Genomic DNA, 18,466 nt, shown 5'->3' on the forward strand with positions numbered 1-18,466 from the left:
GTATGCTTATGTACGCCAGTTAACGTATGCCGTCACGGCATGTTACTGAACAATAATCAGCTGGGAAGCTTAGTGAAGTTCAAAAAAGCTTTTTTTTTTCCACATGCTCTCCGCTGTAGGTAGGTCCAGTTTGTTACTGCGTCGATGAGAATCAACGGGATCATCGCAGAATGCTTAACTGCCATTTGCATTTTTGCGCGACCGGATGTTTACGAGCTATAAGTCAACTCCACCTGACAGCCGCACTACGAAAGCCAAAATACAAATTTTTGGTAGTGTGAAAAAAAAAATCTATTGAGACCAATCAAACTTACTACATGCTTTTTTATGCGCGCAAAAAAACGTGAGTTTATGAATTTGAAGTTGTGTCAATGAGTTTTCTCTTTCTCGCCAGCTTCGAGTTTTTTTTTCATTGTAACTGCGGGAGAGTCGGTTAACGACAAGCGGCCAAGACAAGCCCATTTCGGAGTCATTCGTCGTCAATATGGCGCTTGCAGGTTGTGCGAAGGGGTTTGTTGCTTGTCTTGTGCTACCGGATTTAAACGTTTCCTGTGTGCAGCCTCTATGCCTCTTCGAACTGTGCGGCAGGTGTGAAACAGATGTGGTTCAGTAAAACCGTGAAAAGTTATTTGAAATGCGGGGTGCACGAAAAGTCACGTTCGTCATTTGCGGAGACGGTTACCGCGCCGTTGTGGACAACCTCGAAAAGTGCTTCATATCGCTGAGCGTTGCCGATATGGCAAAAAAGGCCATTATCGGCAAAGTGAGCCGGGTAAGGACATCAAGAAGAGCTGCTATTACAGGGATGTCCACCTTCTTTGAGGTGAGTGTCATTTTATTTTCCATGACGTTTTCGCTGGCGTGCGTTTAGGCGAACAAAGGAGGGCACAACGAAAACATGTTTGAGTGCGTGTGTGTTTTATTTTTTTATGTGGCACATTTTATCCGTGTGTTGTGTATGTTGGCATGCTGCACCTGATACCGCGCGCTCGTGTCCCATGGGATCTTTCGATCGCAATCATGACCGATCTGGATCAAAATGTATTATGTGCTGCTGCACAGTGACCTAAGTTGTAGCTGGCACTGTTGATCGCGATCAAAAACCGCATTCGGGTCGGCCCTGATGGGGCTGGAAATGTCCGGTGTGACATTGGTAGAGTTATTAATATATGAACAAGTCGACGTCGCTATTCCTGATGGCAAACCTGCACTACATTGCACTTATTTATTGTTCGCATGTAATAGTCACACATTCTACGTTTTCATTTGTGTGGTTATTTATAGTAGCCTGCTCTCCAACTTTATGTGTTCTCTGATAAAACTATTTTTACTGACCTCGTGCAGATGGAGAAAAAAACGACTCGCCGTGCAACACAATCTTTTCTACCAGAGTGACTGTGAAAAGAACGTCAGAACTTGGAAGGTAAATGTGGTTTAATAGTAAAACTTATTTTAACAACATATACAAAATGCTAACTTCCAATGTCCTGGTTGCTTTCACAAGCCGCACGTCTATACAATAGTCGCTCATTCATGTACATTTGTGTTACTTGGCTAGGCAAGGGTCACTCATTCTATGTTGCAATTTTTTTTTAAGTTCTGTTCGGTCGTGAAGTAGTAACCAGAGCGAAAATGAAGACTGCTTAATTTGAAACGTTTAGGTACATATACCAGCTACATCTGTACATATTTGCCATTTTAATTCAGACATTTGACAGTGCGTAGCATCAACTCATTAATTTATTTATTCACAATACTGCAGCCTAGCATAGCCCAAGCTGCAGTGGAATTACAAGAAAGGAGAATGGTACAGAAATAATTAGTAACAATACTGGCACCACACGTAAATACGTCAGTTTTGCCGGGATGATTCTTACAAAGAAAAAGAACAGCACTAATAGTTAGCAACCACACTTTTGACTTAGTAATGTAAGAGTCTCAGTGATTTAGTATTCAGCACAACAAATGTTGATCAAGGGCTTCATTAGAACTGTCTGCCTTGCAACTTCCTTTACTCTCCGCCTAGAAGTTCAGTAAGCGAGTCTGCATCAAGCAGCAGAGCGAAGAACAGGACTGGGTGAAAGCACAGGCCTCCTAGCCAGCATTTCGTGTTAGCAAAAATATGGCAATCAGAGATAGCTAAGTTGAGTCTGTATGGTGTTGGGCGACTGAACTTCCCGCTGCTTCTTCTGTGGCCCCTTGTTGTCATGAAAAAAAAGACAGTGTCTTATGTCTCTCTTTGCTTATTCTTAATTGCGCTCTGTAGACATTTGAGAGTTAGACCTACAATACTGCAGTGAGACATTTGAGAGTTAGACCTACAATACTGCAGTGAGTTAGACCTACAATACTGCAGTGAGGGACATGAATAAGTGAGGTTTATGCCTCACTTATTCATGTCCCATGAATAAGTGAGGCATAAACTTGCAAAGGCTCATGGGATTCATGCCACCTGCACCAGCTACCATTTCAATGGCTCTCTGCGTGCTGCATCACTCCTTGAGTATTGGCGTTTATCCGTGTCACTCGCTTTCTTCATGGTAACCCGACGCATATGCTGCAAATTTCTAGCACACAATAGCATGGCCGCACCTACGACTGACCACAAAAGAGAAGCATGTGCTGTGATTGCCAAATAATATTTTCATTTGAAGTGGCAAACAACCGACTCTATGTGCTATCACAATTATGTGTTTTCTTTTAAGTGGCGTGGCCTTGGTTGTCACGTCTTTCAACTAATTTTACACTTGCATAATAATGCACATCACCGACTAATGTGCTTATTTTTGCGTGTTTGCCTCAGTGAGGGCGGTCAGCTGTTTTTGCATTTGCAATTGAAACACTCTGTCGCTGTCTCAGATTGTTGGATATATAGTATCTTGTATCAACGTTCACCATGTGCAATGAGTATCATATGTTACTCAAACTACGTGTTCAGCGGTGACGGCCTGGTAAAATGTTCAAATGTTCATGAATGACATCGACTTTTATTTAGTAAAGTCGAGCTTCTTAGGCGTTTCCGCATTGCATCGTTTTTGTGAACAAGCTGGTATAGGCGATGCTCACCTCACAGTCAGGCACCGTGTTTGTTAAGCCTTGTTACCTGTCCTGCTCGCATGTGCACCAGATCAGGTATGAATAAATTTACTACGTAATGAATGCTTGGAGGAACAGTTGAAATCACTAGCAACACATTGTATACCTGTTCTATATATAGAATAGTGGAGCGCCCTTTCTTGTCTACATAGCATTACTGACACATCATTTTTTCCAACTTGTACGAAGTCGTCGCCTTCTTAACCACTACTAATTGTGTATACATCACTGCAATTGGTGCCGTGGATTCCACGGTGTCACCCCTGGCATGATAACGTGCGGCTGTTGGCTGCTCTGTCTTGCTGTTTTCTGTATCAAGCTCAGAGCTGGCTGCACGTTGCATAGCGGCCGTGCATTTTACAACAAATGCCGTATGCTTGTCGTAGCTGTGTAGATAGTGATTGTGGTTGTGCTGATGAAAACTACACATCCAAACGATTTTTGTACTTCAGTCTTGGCGCCTTAGATTCTCTTTCGACGTGCCAATATGTTGATGGCACGTAGTCAACCTGCCATGGATCTTTGCTTGGAGCGCCTGTACATAAATACCGAATGTGTCAAACGAAACCATCCATGCAGGATTGTCGATAAATATTACTCACCTTACGGTAGACATATACCACTCACCATGTCTCTCCACAAAATTTCCTTCAATTTTCTATCTTTGTTCCAAGGGAATATGAACATTTTTCCCGTTTGGCACTATTTTCGACAGCTACACAGCCGACTATGATTGTGCAAATGACTAGATTTCAACACAATTGAAAGAAAAGCCCTGTTTACGTCTCCAAAAGCGTGGCCAGCGAAACAGCGTGTCACGAATATCTTTAACTAGGAGCCGATGCAGATGGCAAATCTCATGAGTCTTTGTGGGTTTAAGCCTCACCTATTTTATCAAGGAAACACCACCATTTATCTCCCCAAACACAGCAGCCATGCACTTCTTCTTGGAGAAGGTTCACTTGAATTTATTAGCGCTCATCGGAATGCTTCTGTTTGTATTGCACCTTCAGTTCTGGAGTACATCATGGTAGTGCCAGAGAAATGTCAAAATGGCACCCGTTTATCGTTTTGTTTTCATGACCAGTCAGCATTTTAGGAACTGACTGCACGCAGTTTGCAGCACTAGAGTTTCACTCTGTGTCCAACCATGGTATACCATCTGTGCTGTATTGAGCTGACTGCAATATTTTGGGAAATGAATTACTCAGCCCAAAAATTCTGACCCCATGATTTTACCAAATTATCTCATCCGTTCAGTCAACAAAATCATAGTTTTACACTTGCTTCATTCCCAGTCAGTTTGCATTGTAAATATTGTACATCATGCTTCTAATTTCCTACACTATTGCAGTGCCTTGCTGTCATGTATTGAAAGTGGTGCTGTACACATTGCTCAATATTCGATGAATTTCAGCTGCACTGCACTGCTCAGCACCCTGAAATTGAATTCTAGCACACATTTCACACTTATCCGAGGCATGCTTACATGGGTTTTGCGTCAAAAACTGAAAGCTGTGACCTCATAAGATAGACAGGCACACTAAAGAAATCGTACAACACATATGCGTTGCATCATGCAATTTTAATTGCTTTTTATTCGGAGGCCAGTTTGACTTTGAAAAATATAGGCATTGTATTTTATGAGCTGAAATGTATCTCCGGAGTGTCAACACGCCAAAGCAAGCTTCTCAAGTTATACTCATGCTGACTCTATGTTTGTTACGTTCATGAAGCAGTTAATTTTGTAATGATTTGCATAAATTCATGTGGCTAAATCACTGCATAAACATCAGTCTGCAAATATGATGTGCAATTATTGCATAGTTATAAATTAAGGAGCACATGCAGCTGTTGCGGTCAGCAACACAACAGACAGTATGATATTCAAGTGAATATTCATGGCTTACTGCAACTCTAGTCTTGAGGTACGTGTAACTGGAAAGTACAGACTTTGTAGTATGTTGTGTTTATCGAAAAATTCTCAGCAAGTGCTCCTGGAGAGTGAATGATAATTCGACAAGGTTTGAAGAGTAGGCTCTTGCTCAGTCATCGGTCAATATTTAACGTGGAAGTGGAAGAATCACTGAGAATAAAAAATGCACATCTGTGCGTCTACTTAAGCACTTTCTTGAATGCCCATGCATCCACGGCTTTATTTCGCATTCACTCGGCAAATGAAAACAGTGAAGATGGTGGTAGAGGAGAAGAGGCTACTTATTTAGCACCTCTATTTAGCAAGAAAGTAGGGAGGTGCTTGCTCTGTTAGGAGTGCTTACTCTGGATTTTATGGCATTTAGAGCGTCTCTACTGAGTGGTAATATTTTGGATTTTATATACACTCCCAAGACCCCCCCCCCCCCTCCAAAAAAAAAAGTCGCAGAAGGCAGCGATTCAAGAAAGAAAAAGAGCCCTGTAGGATGGCTCTGGCAATTAGAAAGTTGTTTGATTGAGCCTCCTCCAGAAAGAGAAAATTTTTACAATGGAACGAGTGGATTGAGCAACAAATAGAGGCTTTGGAGGAAAGGAATGGCTGAGTTCAGAACCCCTCTCAGCCATAGGTCGGCAAACTCCCTCACAAGCCGAGTCACTCAAACTCGGATTGGGCCATAAATGAGAATCTGAATGAGCCGTATGTGCAAATACATTTTGCGATTGAGTGAGCTTCACATTTTTTTTTTTGGTCGGCCTGTGCTTTCAACACACCTTCGACAATTTAAAGATAGAATTTTCGGTGAGCCTGTAGTTCGCGCTCTCTTCTTTTTCATTCATCTATAGTTAACACTCCATCTTCCCTATGTAGGTATGGCCAAAGCTAAAAGGAACATGTTACTTTACGCCTGTATGGTAATCAACAAAATTTTTGGTGTGTTTACGAAACAAATGTGAGTCCAGCTTCTTGTCCCCTCTCGATGTTTTTCAGCATGACATTATATCTCGCCTAGTACCTAGTCTATTGGTGGCCATAATGCATTTATGTTGTATCTGTTTATCACTCTCTTTAGCCCCTGAGCTATGTTGTGAATGTAGGTACTACCCACGACACACCCTTTACATGCTACGCTTCTCGCTTATTATGTTCACAGAAGTCCAACATAAATCTCTACCAACAAGCTCAGCTGTCCATTACTCTAAGTTGCAAATTTCTATAATGTAGTGAACATTCTTTTTCATGATTTCTTAATGCCTATTATCTGTCACCCCTTAGGTTTCAGTGATATCCTCCAGGTCAGGCACCTTCGGCAGAAACACTGCAGCTGCTGCTACCACCACCACGACCGATATTTCACTTCAGCCATTGCTGCATCACAACCAGTATTACAACTTCTGAGCCGCTACCACAGTCCTTCCCAATGATGCCTCACCTTGACAGGGCTTCACATGCTTCAAGAAGAAGCTGTCAGGCAAGTGTGTACTGTTAAGAAATTTAGCTTTCAATAGCACTGATGTTTTCAATGTGCAGAATAATTGACAAGTCTGCCAACTTCATGCTTCTCTAACAGGGTTGAAACTACGTGTGTCTGTCAGTGTAGGGAACCAAGTTTATGTGAATTTCGAAGTAGCTTATTTTTATTTTATTTTACAATATTGCAGGCCCCTTCTCGGGCCAATGCAGGAATGGGTTGAACTTGAATACACAAAAATGTGAGGAAAATAAATCGAACTTATGTACAAAGCAAGTAAGAGCAAGAAATATGCACATTGTATAGTATACAGGTGTTCACATAAGTTCTGAATTCTGTTCATAAATTTGACAGAAGAGCAGTTCACAATATCAGCGGGCAGCATATTCCCTTGCTACAGAACTAAATAATATTTGTAAGGGTTATGTTATTAATTTTGTGTATGAAGGAAGCAGGGTAAGCAAACGTTAGAAGAAAGTACTTTTTCATTGTTTACTAGATATGAAAGCAGATTCTTTTTCTACAATTTTCGTGTACCGTGCAATCCTGAGCGAGTGCTCCCACTATGGTGAAGGTGACGAGAATTGGAGGGGGGGGGGGTTCTTGCTCGGTCTTGCATAAAAAAATCAAGATTATGGTGAAAAAGTCGCATGTGCTTCCAACGAAACTGATACACTTTAATAAATATGCATGAATTCACTATGATTCTGCAACCTCGTTGCGCTTCTAAATAAAGGAAGTGAAGGAAACTACAGAAATGGCAAAAAGGCGGGGGGGGGGGGGAGTGCTTGCTCAGTTGTTCGTACATGTTTTAAATATCTTGAAAGAGAGAGGATGGAACTTGCTTATGTGGGGGCGCTTGCTTGAGATATTACAGTATTGTCCTCATCCTGCGTATCTTTTTTTAATCAACTGAAAAAAGCGACCTGAAAGCAAATGGCCCTTTTATATATGGTATATTTGTAGCTTATTTTCTTTCTAAATTGACGAAAAGCATGAAGTTTAGCATTTTTTAGCAAAAAGAAAAGGCTGTCCAACTAGTGTTGTTTAAGCATTTACCGAAGTCAGACACAGTGAAATAGATAAGGTGGCACAGTAAAAAAAGTAAGTCAGCACAGAAAAAAAATGTGCAATTTTTATTGCATAAGTAGAACTCCATCTTCTCGAAATGGCATTTTTTGTTATGTCAGTATGATAATTTTAAAATGGCAAAAGATGTCATGCTGATTGTTTGTTCACGTACTCAAGCAACACATGGTGGTGTACTGAACTGAACTTGATCCTTTAGAATAACTTTCATTTGATCTTAAAGAAAGTGTGCAAAATGTCCAAAATCATGTACAGGAGCAAAAAAATGCAATTTTTTAAATAAAGAAAACCATACTTTGGTTCGGTCAATAGAACGCAAGGCTCTGAACAAATTAGTATAAACTTCTGGTTGCTATCATTACATGCTCAAAAATGATTACAATAGGGTAAAAAATACGTGGAAGTCTGGGACTTGCCGGTCTTCTCTAATCAACACAGTGCTCTGAAGTAAGGCAGTGTTTACATACACCCGCAGAGCTGTCATATTCAATAATGGCAAAGTAGATACATAGAGCAGAAAAGTTATTGTCGCTACCCCTTAATTGGAGGCAGTGACCGGGTAGACTCCAATGGCTGACTTAACATCCCCCAAAATGCACTGCTAAAGCTTGAACAGTTTAACATCAGGCCCTTTTAGCAGGGGTGCAGCAGCTGTGCCAATCGCGTCAATTTGATACAATTCCCGATTGTTGCACCGAGCTGAGCCAAACCCGTGAAATTGTTCAAATTTCACCACGCTGCGCCAAAATGCCCAGCCAGCCTCAATTTTTTTCAGGTGTACTAATTGCGGTGAGCAATGCAGGCCATGTCGGCCACCTGCAGCTTTGCACCATCACTAAAAGCGCGCAAACCCGAAGTAAACTGCCTAGAATTACCTAAAATAATCTAGCCACCCACCCTATGCTCGTGAGACGTGATCGACCTGATAAAGTAACAACACTGCATGTCTATCGGTCCGCTGAACACAAAAGATACGTATCGGCGGGATGGCAGAACTTTAAAACAAAAATGTGTTGCACCAACCCTTCGCGGAAAATGTAAGTTCTCTTGCCAAAAACGCGGATATGGCTTAATAAGGCTTCGACGTGCTGTAAATGCCGGTGTTGATTACCTTAGCAGTGGCAAATAACAAATTTTGGCTGGAAGCTGCGTCCTTGCCACGGTCTTGGCGATAGATATCTAGTACCGTCGCCGGGGCAACGGGGGTGCGCCGTTGTTACTTTATCTGGTCAAACTCGTCTTGCAAGGTAGCCGAAGCGGCACATAGCCCCATGCTGAAAAGGGTGGGTGGGAGGGGGGTGGTGAGCGGTAAGAAAATTTGTTGACTTTCGTTCTAAAGCTGCTTGAGTCACCTTTGCCGCACTAGACCGGTGCCTGCGAAAAAGCGTGTTGAGATTTACAAGGGGCTGTTCGCGATACTGGGACACTTCACATCTTGCTCAGTTACTCATGCGTTTGTACACCATTAAATTCTGAGTACCAGTATAATTACTGACGTATAAATAAGCTACTGTTAATCATTTGAAGCAGTGTGTGACATTTATGCTTCTCTACAGAAATAAACTAAATTGTGCGCCAATTTTTTTTTCACCACCTCTACTTCTCGTTTTTACGAATCTTCCAAATTTCAAGCTCACAATATCGGCAGATTGATATTGAAATTCTCAGAGTTTGTCAATTGATTTAACAGGTGCAGTAAACGCTAATATGGACTTTATCATTGGTTCCTTAGCGAGGTGGTTCAAAATACTACCTTCATTGAAATAGTAGTAAATAGTATGCTCACACCACATAATTTAGGTTATGTTGAATTGTTTATACATGTTTTTTCTCTAAATGTAAGCCACCTTTTTTTATAGTGCTCCAAATTCGCTATGTCATGATAAAAATGCATGTTCTTTTTTTCCATAACCAGCTCCGAACTTGGAATTTAGTGCTCCAAAAGTAACATTTTGCTGCTCCAAAAATTGCTCCATATGCTATTTCGGCTGTTGTACCCCTGTTTTAGCACGCCAGCAAATGCTGGTTGGGGTCCAAAGATAAAGTCTTAGCTCAGAGTTTTGTTACAAGCACGAAGCAATGAAGGAAATAGGAGCAAATGGGAATGCTATACAAAGATTAGCACTTAACTCTTCAGATTCCATTTCACAAAACGAAACACTGGTTAAAGTCAATGTCAGTGCTTCTGAGAGTGAGTGGGTTTTTGTGCTGTCGGTAGTCTCGATGAATAGAAAGTGCTGAGAGCACACCACGTAAACAAGCCGTGTAGTGATATTTATCCAAATAGCACGCACCAGCACTCATAACTGCGCCCTTATGTTCAATGGTAGCAGCTGTTGAAAGTGTCCATATAATTGCCATTGCAATATTTTATTCTAAATTAATGGCTAGTTAAATCACTGGACAACTCAAGTGGGTTTAACAATGATGGTGAGACAATCATCAAGTATTACTCATCGCAAGCATGAAACTCAGGCACTCCAGAATATTCAATCCTTCAAGCAATGATTTCATCACCAGCCCGACTAGTCCCTCCATGCAGACTGCAGTATTGACCAGGAGCTCCCCTGCTGCAGTCGGTGAATACTTGTTACTCCTCAGTGTCGAGACTCTCTTTCAAAACACCGCCTCAGTGACTGCACAGCATCATCTATAAAATCTTCATCATAGACCGACTGACTGATGCCCTATTAAGGTGCTATTAGGAGCTGTTTTGTATGCAAGACATCACACTGCATTGTTTCAAATTTTTTCTGGTCAGTGTTTTTCTCGGCAGCGATGTAAGATGATCGATGGTACTACTTAATAATGTAACACTTCTCTGGACAACCGAAGAACTCTTCTATATCATAACACATTGCCTTACCAGCTGAACCACTTCTGCATTTACCCTGTCTCTGCGTGCTTATATTGAGCAGCACCCTGCATAGGTTAAAAAGAAATCTGCGAATCATTCACACTCACTCATGAAATATATTTTTTCCTTAGGCCTTACTAGTGGACTCAGACTCGCTGCTCATTGCAAGTCTGACAAGTCTGGTGAGTAGACTTCCGAGTCCGTTAAAATATGATGATCTTTTCCACACATGATTTCAATGCTCCTTAACAGCAATGTGTTGCATAATTGGTGCTCCAGTTGATGATCTTTTGCACACATGGTTTCAATGCTCCTTAACAGCAATGTGTTGCATAATTGGTGCTCCACTTACAACCTTTCAATCTCAGACCTTTATATAGCGACTGCAAATCAGTAAGGTAATCTCTATTCAAGGAGATGGCACCTCAGATATTTTATGAGAATGTCCCGGGAAGAAATTCACAGGAAGGCATGTCAAGGAACCTCGACTCCCCCCCCCCCCTCTTGTAGTTCTGGCCTCTCAGCTATAAATATTGAGTCGGTGCACAAATGCATGTGCATTGAGATATGTGTGAGCTGTGAAAACTGAGAGCTCAAGGCGCGATTTCATGTGGAGGGAGGCCGCTACACTGCCACGAGACACTGCAAGGTGCCAGCTGGAGCACCTATTATGCAATATATTGCTTTTATGGAGCACTGAAACTATAGGTGAAAAAGATAATCATATTTTAACGGACGCGTAAGTTGACTCACCAGACTTGGTCATTGGTCACTAACAGCACAAAAACCCTTCACTCTTGGGAGCACTCACATTTGCTTTAACCAGCGTTTTGTTTTGTAGAGTTAAGTGAGATTGAATCCAAAAGAGGTTACTGCTAATCTCGAAGCTCAATTGCTATGATTCTTGAACAAGGGTGCCAATAGATGCCATTTGCACCCTGGTTCGAGGAATATTGACATGACTCATCCATGCATAGCAAAACAAAGGCAAAGCCTTGAAATGAATAAGTTTCTTGCATGCTTTTTTCATAGCACTGTAGCAGCTTCTACATGACATTGTGTCCTGAGTTCTCATTTTTTTGGGGGGCTTTTGCACCAGCATTTGGTGTGAAGCATGCTGGCTATTGCGCGGTGCCTTTTTTCAGAGGAGGGTGCAGGAGCATGCATGCTTCAGTAAAACAGCTGTTGATAGCTCGTGTAGCTGCAAAGGGCTCATTAGGGGCTATGCTTGGGGGCTTCTTTTTTAATGCTGTTTAAGTGCTCATTTGTGTCAGCTGTGGTTGCATGCTTGTGTGGAAGCACCTTATTTTATGGCTGTCTTAACTATCCACTTTTTTTGCTTTTTGAGGGGCACCCAGGGGGGGGGGGGGACTGCCGCTTACAGTTCTGGCCCTCATAAATAACAAAGTGGGCAGCTTTGCTTTTTTTTTAATTTTTGTTTGCTGTTGATGCATTAATACTCATCTCTACCAGTTCCACGACATTCCTCATACAGCCTGAATATGCCATTTACACTCCTGCAGCTTGCACTTATCTTTTTTATATCCATGTACTGTATTTGCTCACATAATAATTGTATTTTCTTTATTTTTGGATAATTTACTGATATAAAGGTGTGGTTTGTACAGTGGGTAAAGTTTTGGAACAGGTCGACTAAATTTAAAACTGGAAGCTGGAATTGTAATGACTACGTTGTGCCATAACAAAACCAATATCACCTTCAAGTTACAGGCACATGTTCGTATTGCCTTGTAATGAAGAAGCCCTGAAAAGCCTTTCCAAGTAATCATCAAATGTCTTCATTAGAGAAACTTAATTCATCCTAAATCGACTGTTGCAAAAAATTTTGCAATCTGCGAAATACTAGCGGAGCTACAGGAATTCGTCACATACTTTATGTGCTTTCTTTGACCTTTCGTTCGAGTGAGCTCACTCAAAGCCACGCAGGAGGGGATGACTGGGGTACCAGAAGCTATGCCTATTTATCAACGTGCGTCCTGAAGTTGAGCTCTTTTATCCCCCCCCCCCCTTTTTTTTTCTTCAAACATGGGGCTTCTTCTCAGTGTAATCACGAACATGTGCACGGGCATAAGGCAGCCTCCGGTTGCGGTTGTACACATTGCACTTGAAGCGCAGTCAGTTGAATTTGGAGCCTTATTTGTTTAGGGGAAACAGCGTTTGTCAGGTGACTGATAATAAATTATGAATTACAGGCTGCGTGTTGCCCCATCATGTCTGTCTCACATGCTCTCAGGTGCCTCGACTACCCTCGGCAGCATTTTCTGACCATGCTCGAAAAGGGTTGCTGGGCCACTTAAACTTCTCCATGGAGAGTGTTGTGTTTACTATACTGAATTTGTGAAAGAAATGCCCGTTTTAGCATGCCTAATTCCTGTATATCTGCCATCTGCTACACTTTATAAGAACAATTTGAAAAAGATTTAAGTGATGACAGTAGATGATCGAGGCCCTTAAATTGCTGGACATTAAATTGCTGGTCAAGGCACTCAAAGAACAGGAGGAAAAGGTCGCTCTGGTGCAAGTGTGCCCTTAATTGGCTATGCTTTATATGGTTTTGCCTGCTTCAACATCATCAAAGTGCTTGAAGAACAAGAAGAATAATTCTCTGTGGCAGGAGTGTGCGATAAAATGCTCAACTATTTCTGGTTTTCCCACTTCTCTTGAACTTTATAGTATGTGTGCCAAAGTGAATTCTAATATTGAAGTGTGTGTGCAAATTGAATATTTTTCTGAAATTTCTCGAATACTTCTAGAATTTTTTCAAATACTTCATGTGAAATTCTAGAAAAAGTTGGAGAGGCTTCCAAAGTTTATTCTTATGAGATGAAAGTCTTCCTTTTCGCAAAATTGATAAGTGTTGGTAGGGTAGCGTTTCGTAGTTGCCTTATAAAAAATAAGGCAATGCACAATTGAATTTATATATGCACAGATGTGTTCATATGGACGATTTCATGCGGCCAAAGAGTTGATCAAATTTCAGGTCAAAAAGCAGTATAAGTAAGCCCTTGTCTCTGCCACACCTATCTTCTCCTTGTTAGAATCAGCCTTTTCTAGAGTCAGTACATTTGCGACCGTAGCAGAGCCAGAAATGCAGCTTTCATGCAATACAAGTGTGATGAGGTGAAACATATTAAAAATTTGGAGGGTCCCTTTCAGTCAGACATTGACCCTATTTTTTGTCTCTGGTAAGTTATAATAGTTCAAATAGCAAAATTTGCCGTACGAATTGAATCAAACAGCAAATATTATTCAGAAGATATTCAAAAATATGAATATTTGCGTACCCCTACTTATTGTTTACTTCAAATTTTTACCCCATTTTTCGTTCTCAGTAGAAAAGACATGTGCCCTTCTAAATGCTGTGCTAAGGCCACAGATCACAACTCATGCACGTGCCTAGAGCTCCACGCATATTCTTCTGTGAGACCTTCTATTTAGCTGTTTGAATTCAAAATTGTGAAACCTCGTGGATCAATTTGCACTATTGAAACTTCATTTCCTGAAGTAGTTATGCTAGTAAGTTTTAAGTGTTAAAGCAACAATTTGAGGGTGAGTGTAACGATGTTAACTCCCACACACAAGAAAAAAGGATCACAGAGACATTTTTCCCCTGCAGGTTCATTTGAGAGGCAGAAGAAGGAGCAGTGGGCTTGGCTGCGGTCGTAATGCAAGGAGGCTACAAAGCTCCTGTGGAGTGTCCTTCAGCTTCAGAACAAGAGCCTCATAGTAGCCCGGCATTGGAGTATTTGTGCATCAAGAGGACAAACAAGTGCCCCTGAACGGGGCTCTGACAGCGAGAAATTTGGAGGTTGTGGCTAGTGATTATTGCTTAAAGAGGTACTGACGCAAATTTTTGTCTTGCAATATTAACATTGTTGACAGCCTATTAGTCACAATGTGGTGGATTGCTTGCTGCAGCATGGGACAGATGGACAATTGCTGTCTGTTTATTACAGACTAGTTTTAGCTTGGCACAGCTCTAAGAACACGAGCCACGGAATGCAACAAATGCCAACTAGTGTGCTAAATGGTACACATAAAACGGGGCTTCCAGGTGTAAGTAGCACTTCCACAGCAGGTCTATCAATATTGAAAGTGGACGGTGACAACCGACACAGTAATCAAGGCGCTGGGGCAAACAGCTCCCGCTCGGCGCTTCTGGCTTAAGAGATGGCCCACCATGGCGTATTGTTCTTCTTCCTTCTTACACACAGAACACTGACGCACTTCTGTGCTGCCTGCGTTATGTGCTCACATTGTTTTGCTGCTGCATATGCAGCACAATGTCGTTGTCGTCAAGTTGATCGTTCTCGTTCGGGTACAAAGATTTTCTTGAGGCATCCTCACGTTCCACATGTTTACATTAGGCATGAACACAGCAGTCGCTGAATAGTAGCCTGCTAGCACAAGTGTGGCCAAAAGGCAATAACGATTATGATGTCAATAATGTAGCTGTGCCATTTCTGAGCTCAGCAACAATGGTGGCACCTGGAAGTTGGGACTCAGCTTCAGGTCACTTTCAGTGATTCAATGATGCGAGATGCGGCATATAGCACTGGATCAGGCACGCAAACTTTAATATTCATATAATTGGCCGTCTGAGCTATAATTGTTCATCCAATTTGTAGATATATGTACGTTCAAGGGAATCAATGTCGCAGGCTATATTAGCCACAAAATTTTGTGTCAGTACTCTTTATGGTATTTTGCTTTATGTTTTAACTTACAGTTAAACAAATAAGTAAAGAATTTAGTAAGTTATAGTAATCATATAAATAAATTCGAGGATGCAAAAATATTTGTCTCGTTTTTCTCAAATGTCCCGACACTACACTACATACAACACTTCCACCCGTTTAGTCTACTGTACTTTCGAAGCACCATTAAATTGCCCATTGTGGCATATTCATATTTTTTACACTATAAACTGGTGTAGCCTTATTACCATGCTTAGACAAACATTACTTATGACCCTTACTACTTGCCCAAAGTAACCGGGGTTGTTCTGCAGAAGGGCTTGTTTTTGGGCTAGTTTATGCTTGCTTAAAATTATATGGTGTGTGGTTTTGTGTGACTGTTCTCTCTTTTTTGCACTATATTATGATTTTCAGCAGGACCGGAGAATTCCTCGGACCCCTATCACCTATATTACCCACGAACCCTTAACTCCTGTATGGCCCATATACCCCATATGCCCCATAAGCCCTGTATCCCCCATATGGTCCGTAATCCCTGTATCCCCCATATGGCCCATAATCCCTGTATCCAATAACATCGTATCATACGGGTCCTATGTGTACAGGATTTTTCAGTAGGGACCGAGTACCATCCTGGAGATCGTGTGTGGGTTTGGACTCCCATTCGACGACGTGGACTCAGTGAGAAACTTCTACGAAGCTATTTCGAACCCTACCAGATTCTACGACGTGTTGGCGAACTAACGTACGAAGTGATCCCCGATGGGGACTCCCGTACATCACAACGAAGCACGCGGCCCGAAATCGTCCATGTGGTTCGCTTAAAACCTTTCTACGGACGATGACGAACTTTTAATTTGTGTGGACTGTCCCTTATGTTAGCATCGGGTTGATGCACTCTTAGAGGGGGGCAATGCCACGAACCATGCATTGGGTTTGTTTATTTGTGTTTAGTTTTTTTGACCTGGCTGCGCCGGCCTGTGCTATCGCCGTTTTCAAAGCGTTTTGAACAAACGCTACCACAGCGTTTTGAACAAACGCTATCGAACAACGCTTCAGGCGTTGTTCGATAGAAACAACGCTTCAAGCGTTGTTTGTTAGAAGCGCTGTTCGAACGAACAGCGTTTCTAACAAACGCTATCACGGCGTTCCCGAGACAATTGGACTATTCGAGAAACCCTCGCGCCGAGGGATATAAATTCCCGCACAGCCAATGCCGCGTCAGTCGATCGCCGACGCTCACTAGCGTACCCGTCGTTTTGCTGGCCGCTGCTTCGCCGCCTGTGTATTTTTTCAGTTGTTAGGGGAGCACAGGTTCGCTCCAATTAACTTGTTTTCCTCATAGACAACTGCGTCGTCCTTTGCTGCGTGAGAATATAGTTCTACCCTCTGCCTATCCTCACCCCGTGACAATACGAACGCCTTTGCCATCGCTATTACTGGCGTGGCATGTACAATTTTGTACGCAAATTCGTGCAGTGCTGTCCTGACTGCCAGAGACGCAAATAAACACCGCTACGTGCGACTCGCGAATTGCAGCCACTTCCGTGCCATGCCAAGCCATTCGATCGCATTGTCGTTGACCTCTACGGCCTCTTTCTATTGACACCAGATGGCAATCGGTGGATTATAGTGGCGGTCGACCAACTAATACGCTACGCTAAAACAGCCTTTTTGCTGGGCGCTACCACTCAGGATGTCGCCTCTTCCGTTTCACATCGCTTTATCCTTCGACATGGCGCACCTCGAGAGCCCCTTAGTGACAGAGGCCGTGCTTTCCTCTCCGTGGTCGTCAAAGCTCTGCTGTCAGAATGCCTCGTCATTCATCGAAAAACCACATTATACCACGTGCAGACTAACGGGCTAACGGAACGGTTTAATCGCACGCTGGGTATTATGCTCTCAATGTACGTGGCATCTGATCATAGCATCTGGGACCGTGTTCTCCCATACGCCCCATTCGCATATAAAACTGCAATACAAATAACCATGGGATTTTCACCTTTCTTCTTTACGGACGTGAGCCTTCCCATACAACCGATACTCTACTTCCCCACCGTCCTGACGATTTCGAGTGTCCACCTATCTTCGATCCTGCTCGACAAGCCGAAGAGTGCCACCAGCTCGCCCGTACGTTAACCTCGGACGAGCAGCAACGCCAGAAAGAAAACCGTAGCACCTCTCTTCCGGATCCCAGCTATGCCCCAGGGTCTCTTGTGTGGCTTGCCATCCCATACCAAACTCCGGGACTCTCATCAAAACTTGTCACCCGGTACAAGGGGCCTTACACTGTTTTAGACAACCTCTTTGGTTATTTGCCTAATAGAGCCAGTTTCACAATCGGACGACATGCGCTGGCGTGGTCGTGACATCGTCCATGTTTCCTGCCTGAAACTGTATCATGAGCCACTGCCTGAAACTTGTCTTGTTTTGTCGCCTAGGATATCTTGGCTGAAACTTCATTCAGCAGGGGCGATTGTGAAGAAGATCTGCCTGCAGCAAGCAGCATCGCCAACGCACGGCTCTCTCGGCTTGTGCTTCGGTTCGTTGCTGTGCTGATCACTAAACGGTTCTTCACGCTATCTCGTCGCTGTCCTTAACGGCTAATAGATCTCTTCACATAATAAATAAATAAATAAATAAACAAACAAATAAATGAATAAATAAATAAATAAATAAACAAATAACTAAATAAATAAACAAATAAATAAATAAATCTAATGATTGTTATAAACTGATGAGTAGAACAGATTATTTGCGTTTTAATTCGTGTTTTCATTCATTCGATTGATCGATTCATTGGTATTTGACGGGTACTTTGAAAAGGATGTCTCGTTGTGGGAGATAATTTTCAGTGCTTCATCTCTACCGAAGTCTATCTATCAGACGAGCTATATCTAGTGTGCATTAGTGCCTTTCGCCCTATGGACAGAGGGGACTCGTTGTTTTTGCTTGATGTCATGAAATCAATAAGTTGTGGTTGTTATCTAATAAAGATTCGACAGAAGGTTGTATTTTTTCGAAACATGCCTGTTTGAGTGCACCGAAATCTGAAGCGTTTTCGGCCACACATACTGTTCAAAAAGACATATTAAAAACATGCAGCGTCATTGAGGAAATCAAGTGGTAAGCAAAGCAACGACGAAAATAAAAAAAGAAGATGCTTGCTCTTCTTTTTCGAGGTGGGATTGGAGCAATGTTTGAAAATTCACATTAAAAAGTACTGTGTGGCCAATCCTCCTTGTGGGTATGAGCCAAGATCTTCAAGGTGACAAGACAAGACAGGATTACTTTTTTGCGTG

General features: G+C 42.2%; 1 long non-coding RNA gene across 1 annotated transcript; it reads left to right on the top strand.

Annotated features, from left to right (window-relative positions):
* The first annotated feature begins 423 nt into the window (after positions 1-423).
* LOC142790911 (uncharacterized) lies at positions 424-15,263 on the top strand. The gene is made up of 4 exons (XR_012889897.1): positions 424-823; positions 1,345-1,423; positions 6,305-6,500; positions 14,084-15,263. It is a non-coding gene; the product is annotated as an uncharacterized LOC142790911 (long non-coding RNA).
* Positions 15,264-18,466: the final 3,203 nt, after the last annotated feature.

Source organism: Rhipicephalus microplus, chromosome 1 (genome assembly GCF_043290135.1).
Source record: "Rhipicephalus microplus isolate Deutch F79 chromosome 1, USDA_Rmic, whole genome shotgun sequence".
Taxonomy (NCBI): domain Eukaryota; kingdom Metazoa; phylum Arthropoda; class Arachnida; order Ixodida; family Ixodidae; genus Rhipicephalus; species Rhipicephalus microplus.